At 41.8% G+C, this 11,921-nt stretch overlaps 1 pseudogene; it reads left to right on the top strand.

Annotated features, from left to right (window-relative positions):
• The first annotated feature begins 6,508 nt into the window (after nucleotides 1–6,508).
• Nucleotides 6,509–11,133, top strand: LOC124628881 (major histocompatibility complex class I-related gene protein-like; annotated as a pseudogene).
• The last annotated feature ends 788 nt before the right edge of the window (nucleotides 11,134–11,921 follow it).

Here is an 11,921-nt window from a genome sequence, read left to right on the forward strand (position 1 = left end):
TAGTGCAATATAAAGGGGCCTCCACTTCGGTGCAATCAGGCCGCATGTACTGTAACCATGGTTTCCATTCTGCGTATCTGTGCCAGAGTTCCGAGTTAGCTGGATCGGACATCTCTAGCCAGTATACCATCCTCACATTACGGGCGGTGCTAGGTGGCTCGTGCAACAGTAGGAATTGTGTGGATATTGATTTGGGGAACGTCACCCAAATCCCAGTCGCTTCGCACTGTATCTGAGCTCCCAACTTACACAGAGCATCACGTCCCAGTAGGTTAACAGGCGCTCCTGGCGAATATAACAGGGGTGCTTGTATTGTCACACCATCCAGAGATAGTTCTTGAGGCTCGGTGAATCGTAAGGTCTGTATTTTTCCTGAGAAGCCCATAGTTTGAATAGCCTTACAGGTGAGGGGGAGCTGTGAACCTTCTTTCCCTATACTTGAATATGTAGCTCCAGTGTCGATCATAAAAGGTGCTTGCAAGGTGTTTCCGATCGTCACTGTAACAGTTGGCTCTTGTTCTGGATGCAGTGTGGTGACGGACTGCATGAGCTCCCCCCCGGGCTTCTCTCGGCCTCCTCAACTCTGGCTGGGTCCCGGCTCCCCATAGGGGCCATACATGGGGGTAGCGGTTGGCACCGAGGTGGCATTCCATAGCTCTCCGGTGCTCTCGGTCCAAGCACCTGACCTCTTCTTTCAGCCCTATCCACGCGGTCTCCCCAAGTTGGTCGTGGGACACGTGGACAATTTCTCCTGAAGTGGCTAGGATCACCGCATCCCCAACACCCTTCAGTTGCCATATTTGGCCTTGGCAAAACTCGACCCCGTCCGTATCCTCGTCCCCTCCCCCAGGCAGGTGGCATTCCCGGGTGCATGGGGGCCCTCATATGATATATGTAATCCATCTGGTCGGGGTGCAGCATAGTAGTTATGTGTGGGACTTGCTGTTGTGGGTGGGCTTGGTATCCCTTGGCCAACAGCATAGGGTCAGCCTGTGCTGGGGCTGACGCTTGTGGATGGGGCACCATCACTGCCACTTGTTTAATGTGCTCCCTCCTCCGTTCCTTCTCTTCCTGTTTAGTCCTGGTCAGTTCGCCGAGCTGTGCTTTATAGAGTTGGCTCATTAGGGTTTCAGTAGCATCTTTAGCTTCTTTTTTCAGCTTCCTGTGTTGCTCCACGTGATGGGTCACATGTGCCAGAAATGAAGCCCATTCCATTGCGTTGAGCCCCACCACTTCCTCTAACTTCTTCTGTACCTCCCCAGGGAGAGCCTTCTTCAAAAGCAGTTTGAACAGTCCCACACTTGCCACTGAATCGTCCCATTTGGCACCCGTTTCATCCCTCCATTTATCTTGAAACTTTTGTATGAAGGTTATCACGTTTTCTTCGTCTTTCAGTTTTATATTTTCAAGCTTCCCAGGGTCCATCCTAGCCGGATACATACTCCTCACAGCATCCCATATTTCTTGTCGGTATAGGCCAAACGGGATGGCATCAGCCTTGGGGTCGTCTATCAAATCCCTGTGTTCTGCCCCATCGAAAATTTCTTCAGCCCGTCCCTTGCCCACTGTTTGGCAGAGAATGGCTTTGATATCGCCTATCGCCAGGTGCTGTCCTGATGTTTTTTCCTCAAACTGTGTAATCCATTTCTGCCCCCCTTCACACATGTTGGGTAATCGTTGGATCAGGCCCGTTAGGTCCATGAAACTCCAGGGTGCATAATGTAGGGCTTTTCCTTTAACCATGAGGGGCATCTGAGTAAGGCTGGGCTCCGACTGGGAGCGGGCATGCGCCAAGCACGCTGTGACACCAGGTTCGAATCTCACTGGGGGCCTCAGGCTTTCCCTGTTCCGTAGTGTTCTAGCTCCTCTAAGCTTCAAATTGTCCAAGTCCTCCTCCTCATTGACGTCTTGTTCAACTTTTCCTTCGTTGTCTGTTTCAGTCCCCTCGCTCTCAGTCCCCACTTGGTCGTCCAGTTCCATGTCTGAACTTACTTGCTTCTTCTTCTGCTGGTGATATATTAGGACTTTTGAGGCCTTACTCAGGCTTTTCACATGTTTTCCTGCTGACTGGTTCAGTGCTCTTCTCGACCTTTGTGATTTTGACTCTCCCAAACGCGGCTTGTGCGCATACTTATTCTTCACAGCAGTCGCCATTTGGAACGCTTGACCTGCGAGATTTTTCAATTCATCCATTTTACCCACGCCGTATGATATCCCGTCCTCTAGCCGTCGAATCCTGCCCTCCAATTCCTTATCCTCCTCGACAGCATATGGGGAGAGCACCACATCCCCCTCTATACGGACCATCCGCCCCACATTGTCTCTCGGCTCACTTTTTCCTCCTCCTTTGGTATGTGGAGCCCCTCGTGCTCCGTTTCCACCCTCGTGCCCTCTCTCGCTCCAACAACTTTCTTGATTGCCCTTGGTCCCATGCCCCTCCTGCTCCTGTATTTCCTCCAGTTCCTTGTCTTTTTGCTTGTGCACCATCAGCCGTGACCCTGGCCTCGGGGTGCTAGTGCTGGGGGGAATCTCCCCGTGCTCCAGCCACCCCGGAGTGCGGGTCCAGTTTTTCATATACTCCTGTAGTTCCCTGTCCCTCTCCTTGTTGCCTACCTGTGGGAGGTCCAGCCGTGGGCTTTCGCTCTCGACCGGGGTTCTATCCTCGTATCCGGCAGCTCCTTCTTCCATTTTGATACGTTCTCCATCCTCCCGCATGCGATGCCTCATTCTTTGGTATCCGGTGAATGTTCCCTTTATGTCCACCTTAGTTTCCTTCCATTCATCTTCTCTGTCTTCCAGGTCTTGCATCATGTAGAGCCCGGCGGGTGGGGCACTTCCGACAGGTCTCACTGGAGGGCGGTACTGAGGATTATATGAGGGCGGGCCCTCGGCCAATTCCTCCTGAATGGCTTCTTTTATCTTTTTTCCTAGGCTTGCTTCCCTTTCTTCTTTCTTCCGTATCACCGCCTCTGCTCGTTCTCTCTGCCGCCTATCCTTCTCCTTCTCTTCTTTCCCTGCCTCCACAAACCAGTCCACTATCTTCTCTGTCTTCACACATTTCTCCCTCACTCTCAAGCCTTTTTTCTGTTCATTCCATACAGCTAATCTCTCTTTCATTATCTGGCATAGCTGTTCATCAAAAGTACCTTCCTCGGGCCATTTCCACTCACCACTAGTCTTCTCACTCCATTTTTTACAATAATGTCTAATGTCCTTCTCATCTGTACAGTGTTTGCTTATCACCCTCTCTATCGGGCTCATCTTTTTCTTACATTCAGCCATAACTCTGGTCGTGTCTCACACCTCTCAGCTCTTAAAGTCGGTCGTACACACCCCCTAAATCCACTAAGTTATGCCTCACAGCCAAATGTTTTCCTCCTACCTTGTCCGTTGTTCCCGCCTGCTTAGCCTATCTCGTACCGATTTATGCCCGCTTTTCCCTTCCGTCCGTACTTGGCCCAGCCAGCCTCCCTAGGGACTCACATACACTCAGAGTACAGACATTCAATTTACTTATGATGATTAATTAATTAAGTTAAATGATTCAATTACTCTTATAAGTTTTAAATTTAACTTTAGGTAATTCACACAGCCTCACACAACAGACAATTCTTACATGTTTATAATATTCTTAGACATAATATTTACCTATTCAACATTACCCAATTTTGGGTAATTAAACAAAAATTAAATTGTATTATTATTTGTCATTTAACTGAACAACACCTTCATAATTTATGGAATATAAATGAAAAGGTCCCAATGGACTGACTCCCTGATTTCTCAACAGTTTTGTTATATATTACTGGTCTGGAAGTTCTTATTCACCCAATGGGCAGTCTGACAGCTGCCTAAAATATTTAAAAAATGTTTGTTTGTTTGTTTTTTTTTTGTTTGTTTTTTTTGTTTACAATTCCAATTCTTGCATGCTCCTCCAATTTTTAAAACAGCAGTTATTGATACCAATAAAGTTATAATACACACAGTCACACCCGACTCACAGAAAGTCCATATCAGATTCAAAACATTAAAACAAATTTAAAAACAAAAATCTCACACTGTTCTGTATTAGTCAGCTCAATCTGAAGTGCGCACACACACACATTTTTCTTCTTTTCCTTTTTTCCTTTCCACACAGAAGACAGGCCTGCTTGTGCAGATAAGAACAGATAGGAACACACACATACACCCCTTTCTATCAACAACGTCGGCACACTCATATACACATTGTGTCACACACTCTCTTACACATATTTAGTTATTACATACACACCATTGTGGTCTCAGAATATAAAACGCCTTCACACCAGCTCCGTATGTATGAAGCTTACAGTCACATAAATTAAATACAACTTTTTCAAAAAAATTATTATTATTATTCTCCCTTTTTTTTTTCCCCCTTTTTTCTTTTTCCCTAAATCTTATCAAGCGTCAAATGTATGGAGCTCTCTTGTTCAGAGCACTAATAAATACTTTTTCCCTGTCTCCAAAACTTACACGCTCTCACACCACACTCATATTCTAAGCACATATATTTTAAGCACACACATTTGTTAGTACATATTCCATTCATACACCGGGCATGCTGTATTGCACGACCCGGACCTGGGCCCAGGATTTATTCCCCTCTCTATCCAGCCCTGGAATCTAATCTATCTATCTTTTATCTAATCCTTTTCCAGCGGTATTAGGGGTCCCCACCAATGCAGCCGCCACTAGACTGCTAGTCTAGTCTAGTAGCCGGTATCTGGGGTCTGAGGCCTCATTTTCCACCTGCTTTCTATCCAGCCCTGGAGTACTTCTCTATTTCTCTACTCTTTTTTTTCTACCTTTTTTTCCCTTCCTCCAGCGGTATTGCAGGACTTTCACTCACACAACACATATACCATTTCTTTATTACAATTATAAAAAGTACATTCTACAATCTACACTTCTCTTACCTCTTCTCACTCACTCCAGGTTCTTTTGGAGACCCACTTAGTCTTTCTTCCCACCCCGGGGCTTCTCAATCGTAACAACAGACCACTAAAACAGAGCTTTGAAATAACAGGCGTCTGCAATGCCTTTTCCTATACGGCCTGTCTGTTGCTTAGAGAGCGAAGTCCCACGGGAGAGATTCCAGACATATAGATCTTAGCCCAGTCCCATCTGGGGTGCCAAATGTTGGCTCGAATTTAGCCTATTACCCAAAAACATTTAAAATTCAACTTAGAAGCCAATACTCACATCTACCTCTGAGACCAGTTGGAGATAGAAAAAATACACCAGCCGTGAGTGAGAAGAAGCAAGGGTCCAGCTTTATTGTTTCATTCCACCACACGAGATCCACACCGATGAGAATTCTCAGAAGTGATTCCCATACCCTGAGCTTAAGCTCCAGTATTTATACTGTATTTACACACTAGATAACCCATAGGTTTCCAGAAAAGGCCTATTTCACTTACCCATAGAATTGAAACCAGGGGTTTTACTTTACACATAAAATCAGAACCCAGGCACTTCCAACAACCCAGGAAACAAAAACCCAGGGTTTCTAGTTACCTAGGTTGTCAAAAACCAAGATTCCCATTTACCTAGGTTGTCAAAAACCAGGATTCTCTTTTACCTAGGTTTTCAAAAACCAGGATTCTCATTTACCTAGGTTTTCAAAAACCAGGATTCCTATTTCCCTAGGTTAAAAAAATGACGTAAGCAAGACGACTAAACAACCGGGAGGGACCTTGGTCTTATCGTTATCTCGAGGGGGGGGGCAGCCACCCTTATAACTGGCTTTCTTCATGGTTCTCTAAAAATTAAGGCTTTCCTTGCGAGACGAGAATCTTCACCATCTGAATCATGAGTAAGTTATATTTTCCTTTTTTTCCTGTATTTCTCGTTTATAATTTATTTTCATATTTGCACTATGTTTCTTAGTTTATATATATTTATACTACTTGAAAAGCGGTTTACTGTACTTCCAACTTCTTAATATCATTACAGTTCTACTGTCCTGCATATCCTACTATTCTGTTTTTTATAGAGTTTCTCTATTACTATAAGATATTATTAAAGTTATTCATGTGTGTTTATGTATGTTGTGTCTACTTGCCCGCCCTTGACTGCACGAGTGTGTGTGTGTGTGTTTTTAGCACTCCTCAGCTCGTACACTTCTTTTTGACTTTTTTTTTGACTATTACTGCTCTTAAATTGCTCGTAATTCCAATCTGTCAATGTCCGCCTAATCCCGCTTCTACGTGTCTAGGTGCCCGTTTTTCCTTCTTCTCCCTTATGTTTATTTTATGACATTTTTTATCCACAACATGATACAGTAATTAATTTATTTTTTTAACCTGGAATAAGCCATCATGTGTTTTGAAAGGCTACCAGAGATGACATACAGTACTCCTAAATAATTTCCAGTGCATCTCTTGTGTTACATGAACATGAAGGAATGCATACAAAATATGAAGAGAAAAAGACATCAGTATGATAGGTAAAGATTTTGCCTTTTGCACCTAGGACGTTACTGATGTTACAGAACCAGTTCATGGTGAGTGTTCATGACGTGGCATAAAGGAGGAGGCAGTGATCGTGTATGTATACATTATTTTAATTTACATTTCTTATTTTATATGAATTATTTTCAACCAAAAAAAAGCCAAAAATTTATTTTGTGTCAATTGTTGAAAATGCTATAAAATAACATTTCATTTAATTCCTTTTACCCGACCGTTAATCGAAGCTGATTGGATAGTTCCACTAATGAAGAATACTTTTAGTTGTGACCACACCTCCGTTAATCTTCCTCAGACTTAGTGTTCAGGTATCAGAGCAAAGGCACTCAGGCTTCAGGAGCAGGAAAGACTGAGCTATTTATTATGTGACAACGGGGCAGATTTCTGTCATCTTTTTAGCACTAGTGCTGTTTGGTGCTGCTCTCCCAGCTCTGAGCAGTGAGTAACAATAATTTAATGGCTCAAATAATCTATTTGTACTCTGTGTGTGTGTGTGTGTGTGTGTGTGTGTGTGTGTGTGTGTGTGTGTGTGTGTGTGTTTAGTCCTTAACCATCATGTTTACGATTAGATTAAGCAAGTCCTATACTTGTAGAAGTATACGGTAGAAGTCAGATTAACAATCTAACAGCCATTCTAGTTAAGAATTTCCACGTCCAAAATTTACAATAATCACCAGGTTTTTATAAATTATTGTAAAGCTAATTATATTCCTCATCCAAAAGTGAAAAGTTTTATTTTCTCAAGTATTGTTTGATGCCTGCTTGTTTGGTGATATTAATAATCTATAATTAAGCGACTGTTAGTTTGCTGTTTATCTGTACCACTGAACAAAACATGAGAAGAAGTGAAAGTTAGTACACTGTCTTTTTTAGGTGAAACTCACCTGGCAAGTAAGCATTTCCTGGGCAACGTTACATACATGATGTAAAAATCACCATGAAAATCAGTGAATTTATAATGTATATCTTTATAATCCCCTATTTTTCAACAAATATAAACTGAAATATAAACAGAAAATTACAGAAAATTTCAAATTTGTATTCACCATGTGTCATGTCACGTGATGTCTTTATAATTACACCTTCACGGAAGAGGAACGCAGGGTGTGTTACAGAAAATACCTCAACAAACAGCATTAAGTGGACTGAGGAGCTATCAAGACAAGTCTGGGTTATAAAAAAAAAAACTAGTGCCAAACTTTGAACATCCTGCAAAGCAACATTAAATCCATTATTATAAAAATTAAAAGAATAGAGAACAACTGTGACTGCCTATAGGAGACCATCTACAAAAAGTCATGTAGTTCTCCACCTATGGGCTACTTTGTATAGATTAATGACATACAATCCCAATTAAGTCCATTTTAGTTCCAGGTTCTAACACTACAAAAAATTAAATAGTTAAATGGTGGTGAAAATGCATGTACTGCATCTTCTATTAGAAATTCAACTGTCCACTTGTTTTGATTTTGATCTTTCAGAGAGCAATAAGGATTATATTAAATTTTGGTCACTCTAGATACCATATCAACATTAATTAAGGCTGTTAATTAATTATGTTCACCAAACAGATGTGGAATCTGCTGTTACGTCAGTGAACCTCATACTGAGCTGGTGTTTTCTTTTTATTTTCTTCTCATAGGCCAGCACTCTCTGTTTTACATCTACACTGCCCTCTCTAAACCTCTCAATCTGCCCGGAATCTATGAGTTCACTGCATGCTCGATGACCGAGAACTCGACTACTACACCAGCAAGACTCAGGCTAAGGTTCCTAAACAGCACTGGATGAGAGAGAAGATGCCACAGGATTACTGGGAGAAAGGCACTCAGTCCCGCAAGAGCAAAGAGCAGTGGTTTAAGGTCAACGTGGACATCCTGATGGAACGTATGGGACACAATAAGACTGGTTAGTACATTTCCATTAATAATTATCTTTTTTTTATTTGGTATTCCTTCATATTTCCAAAGGTTTAGTGTCAGACAGTTCAATTATCTTCACTGTACTGTGTTCATTTCAGAGCTTCATGTTCTTCAATGGAGACATGGCTGTGTGGGTGATGAAGACACAGATGGGAATATTACATTTGTGAGTGGAGTTGATGAGTACAGCTACGATGGCACTGAGTTCCTCTCCTTCGATGAGGAAAAAGTTCCCATCCTTAACCAGTACACCAAGGGCTATCTGGAGAAAGAGTGTGTGGACTGGCTCACCAAGTTCATGGATTATGGAAGAATTGAAAAAACATTGTGAGTATCCGAAGGATTTTACTGGAATCACATCAGTTACTAATTTACATTTACAAAAAAAGTACTAAATGTTTCTGTCTTTTCAGCTCCACCAGATGTACATCCGTTTGCAAAAAAATCAGTAACTGACCCCAGCAAGTTGACCCTGACCTGCCTGGCCACGGGATTCTACCCTCCAGATATCGTGATGCGTTTGAGGAAACTCAGAACTTCTCTACCTGAACATCTGGTAACATCCTCAGGAGTCAGACCCAATGGTGACGGCTCCTACCAGCTGAGGAAGAGTGTGGACATTGTGGAGGATGACAAAGCACTGTATGATTGTTATGTGAATCACGGCACCTTCAGAGAACCCATAATAAGTGGTGAAGGTAAATGTAGTATTTTACTTACTAACAAATATTTACTACTTCCAGCTTACATGTAAATAAAGTTTGTAATGGGTGGAGGTAGTACCTCAGTTTAGAGCTTACCTTTAGTTTGATATTTTGTTTGTTTTTCTTTTGAAGCAATTCCATGCATAGACTGTACTGTACTGAAAGTTCCGAGTGTTACCATGAAGAGAGTGATCGGAGTACTAACACTGGCTGTGGTTGGCATCATATATCTCCTTAAAAGGAGCAGAATAACCCGTGAGTACAACCACACTGATAATCACAGATGATATATACTCTATATATTAATGTATATAGTACATTGTGTAAATTTTGCCACTTTAAAGATAGACTTTTAAATGTAATACTCTGGTCTTATTCTGTCACATCTATATCAAGACAGAATTCTACACACCAGAGGCTGCTGCTGATGAGGATTATAGAAACATGGGTTAAAGAAGCAAAACTCAACCAGATGTAATTTTCAAGCAAAATTATTAAATAATGTAACAAGTTCATTTACCTGCTTAATATAACTGAATAGTGTCTATTGTACATTTTCAGCAATTTGGGTTGGCTTCTTGAAATGGAACCGAGGGTTTTGCTTTTGTGTCAAGCACATTACAAGTATTTAGCAATGTGCTGATATGATAGCAAAAATAACCCTGAGGATTCTGGTTATAAGCTGGTCTTACAAGCAGATAATGCAGTAAATTGGCTAGTGGGAGAAATAGCAATATGACTGTGACACTATACAACTGAAAACTCATTACAGTGTAATTTATTGTATTGTTTATTGTCTCCTACTTCATGATGAAAGTTATTTTTTTTATGTTTCAGGTGGATACTACCGAAACCTGGAAACTTGGTGGCAATCCTGGTAAGCCATATTGTCTGACAGGAAATAGAACAACACCAGAACACCTGAATGGAACACCTGACCTCATCAGTCAGGTTTAATGGATGTACAGTATTACTGTTACAAATTTAAAAAACAAAACAAAAAACAACTATAACTATATAAAAAAAAAGTAAAATCTATACAGGAACATGTCTATCCTACATTCCAGTAAAGTAGAACAGTGGTTTTCAAAGTGGGGGCCACCAGGGGACCTCAACAATTTGGTGTGCCCATCCCTCCCACTAGTATGTTTTCTCTTTCTCACTCTCAGACCACCCCCCCCCCCCCCACACACACACGCACACACACACATACACACACACTATCAATTCCTAATGTAATGTTAAAGATCTTAAAGATGTAAGATGTATCTTAAAGATGTAAGATGTAATTATTAATATAAAAAATGGGGATATATTTAGAAGTCTGTATTTTTCATGTGTTTTAAAGACATCTTGTAAAAGGGGGGCCTCGGTCAAATGTTAATGCCATTTGGGGGACCTTGCCCTGGAAAAGTTTGGGAACCCCTGAAGTAGAAAACAGTTTTGCGTAGTGCCTCAATGTACTCCCAGCTCTCTACACCAAGCGAGTACAATGGAAATGAGTTTTCCCAAGACTGTTTTAAAATGCAGTGTGAACTGTACGTTCTGTGCTTGATAGACCTTAAGCCTGATGACAGGGAGCAGATAAGATTTATGTTATCACGGCTTACCAGTAAAGCATGCAAATGACTGAAAGCCAGGACACTCGGGCCTGGAAAACAGTTTTCCATCAGTGAGCCTCCCCTGAAAATTTTTGAGGTTACAGCCTATGGAAGCTTCATGGACAGTTGGGCCAACATAGTTTACCCCTGCGAGAGAGAACGACTGGAGACAGAGGGAGAATGGAGGCCTCTCCAGCCCAGGCCATGACCAATAAAGTGGCTTCTTCTGTCTAGTCCAGTCCATTTCCTCCTGACTTCCGGGAGGAGATCATTGCTGTATTAGGGAGTTAGGAGAGGGCCTCAGGAAAGGAGGTAGATATCAGCGGGGACAACCGATAGAGACAGACAGATGCTCGTTGAGGCCTAAGAAGGGAGTCAGGGTCAAGACACACAAACCTATGTGAAACCTTTTTTTGTAAAAGAAACCTTGTCCTCGTGAAACCTTTTCAAGAAAAACAACTAACTGCGCATGCTCCACAAATTTAAGATAACGCACAGACATGAATATTTAATTGTGGCAAAAGAAGATTGGTCTATTTCAACGAGGAAAAGCAAAACTTCAGCTACAAAGACTATGCTGTGAAGAAAGGTATATAAAGACATGTTTGTGGCTTAATTGGCTGAACTGTTCAATGTTAATGCTGTAGAGATGGAGATGGAGATTAATCTTCAAAATCATATCCAGCTGAAATCTCAGCAACATTCACAACATTTCTGGAGTCTGGTAGACCCAGAAAACTACAAGAACATTCACCAAGCTGCCCTCAAAGCATGCTTTATTTGGATCTACAGACCTTTGTGAAGCAGCGTTTTCTGATATGAATGTGATCGAATCTAAGTTCAGAACAAGACTGACAGATGAACATTTAAATGATTGCGTAAGCGTGAACCTAAGTGCATACACACCAGCACCTACCTCTCTTGTGGAATCAATGCTGTGTCAGTCAGCTCATTAACTGTAAATAAGTGTGAATGCACTTCATGTCAGACTTGTGACCCATCATGCACTTTCTCATGTACCATGCACTCTCATTCATGTGCTGTACATTTTAGTTCAGAATGCAGGACAACATTTGAAATGCTACTGCTGTTTATATTCCAGTTAATTTAGCTTGGACTTTCATTAATGTATATACGTAAACACCCGTATAGTTCTGTGTAGACAACTATAACAAAGTGTGCTGTTCTCCATAAAGAACT

The sequence above is a fragment of the Ictalurus punctatus genome, chromosome 14 (assembly GCF_001660625.3).
Source record: "Ictalurus punctatus breed USDA103 chromosome 14, Coco_2.0, whole genome shotgun sequence".
NCBI classification, from domain to species: domain Eukaryota; kingdom Metazoa; phylum Chordata; class Actinopteri; order Siluriformes; family Ictaluridae; genus Ictalurus; species Ictalurus punctatus.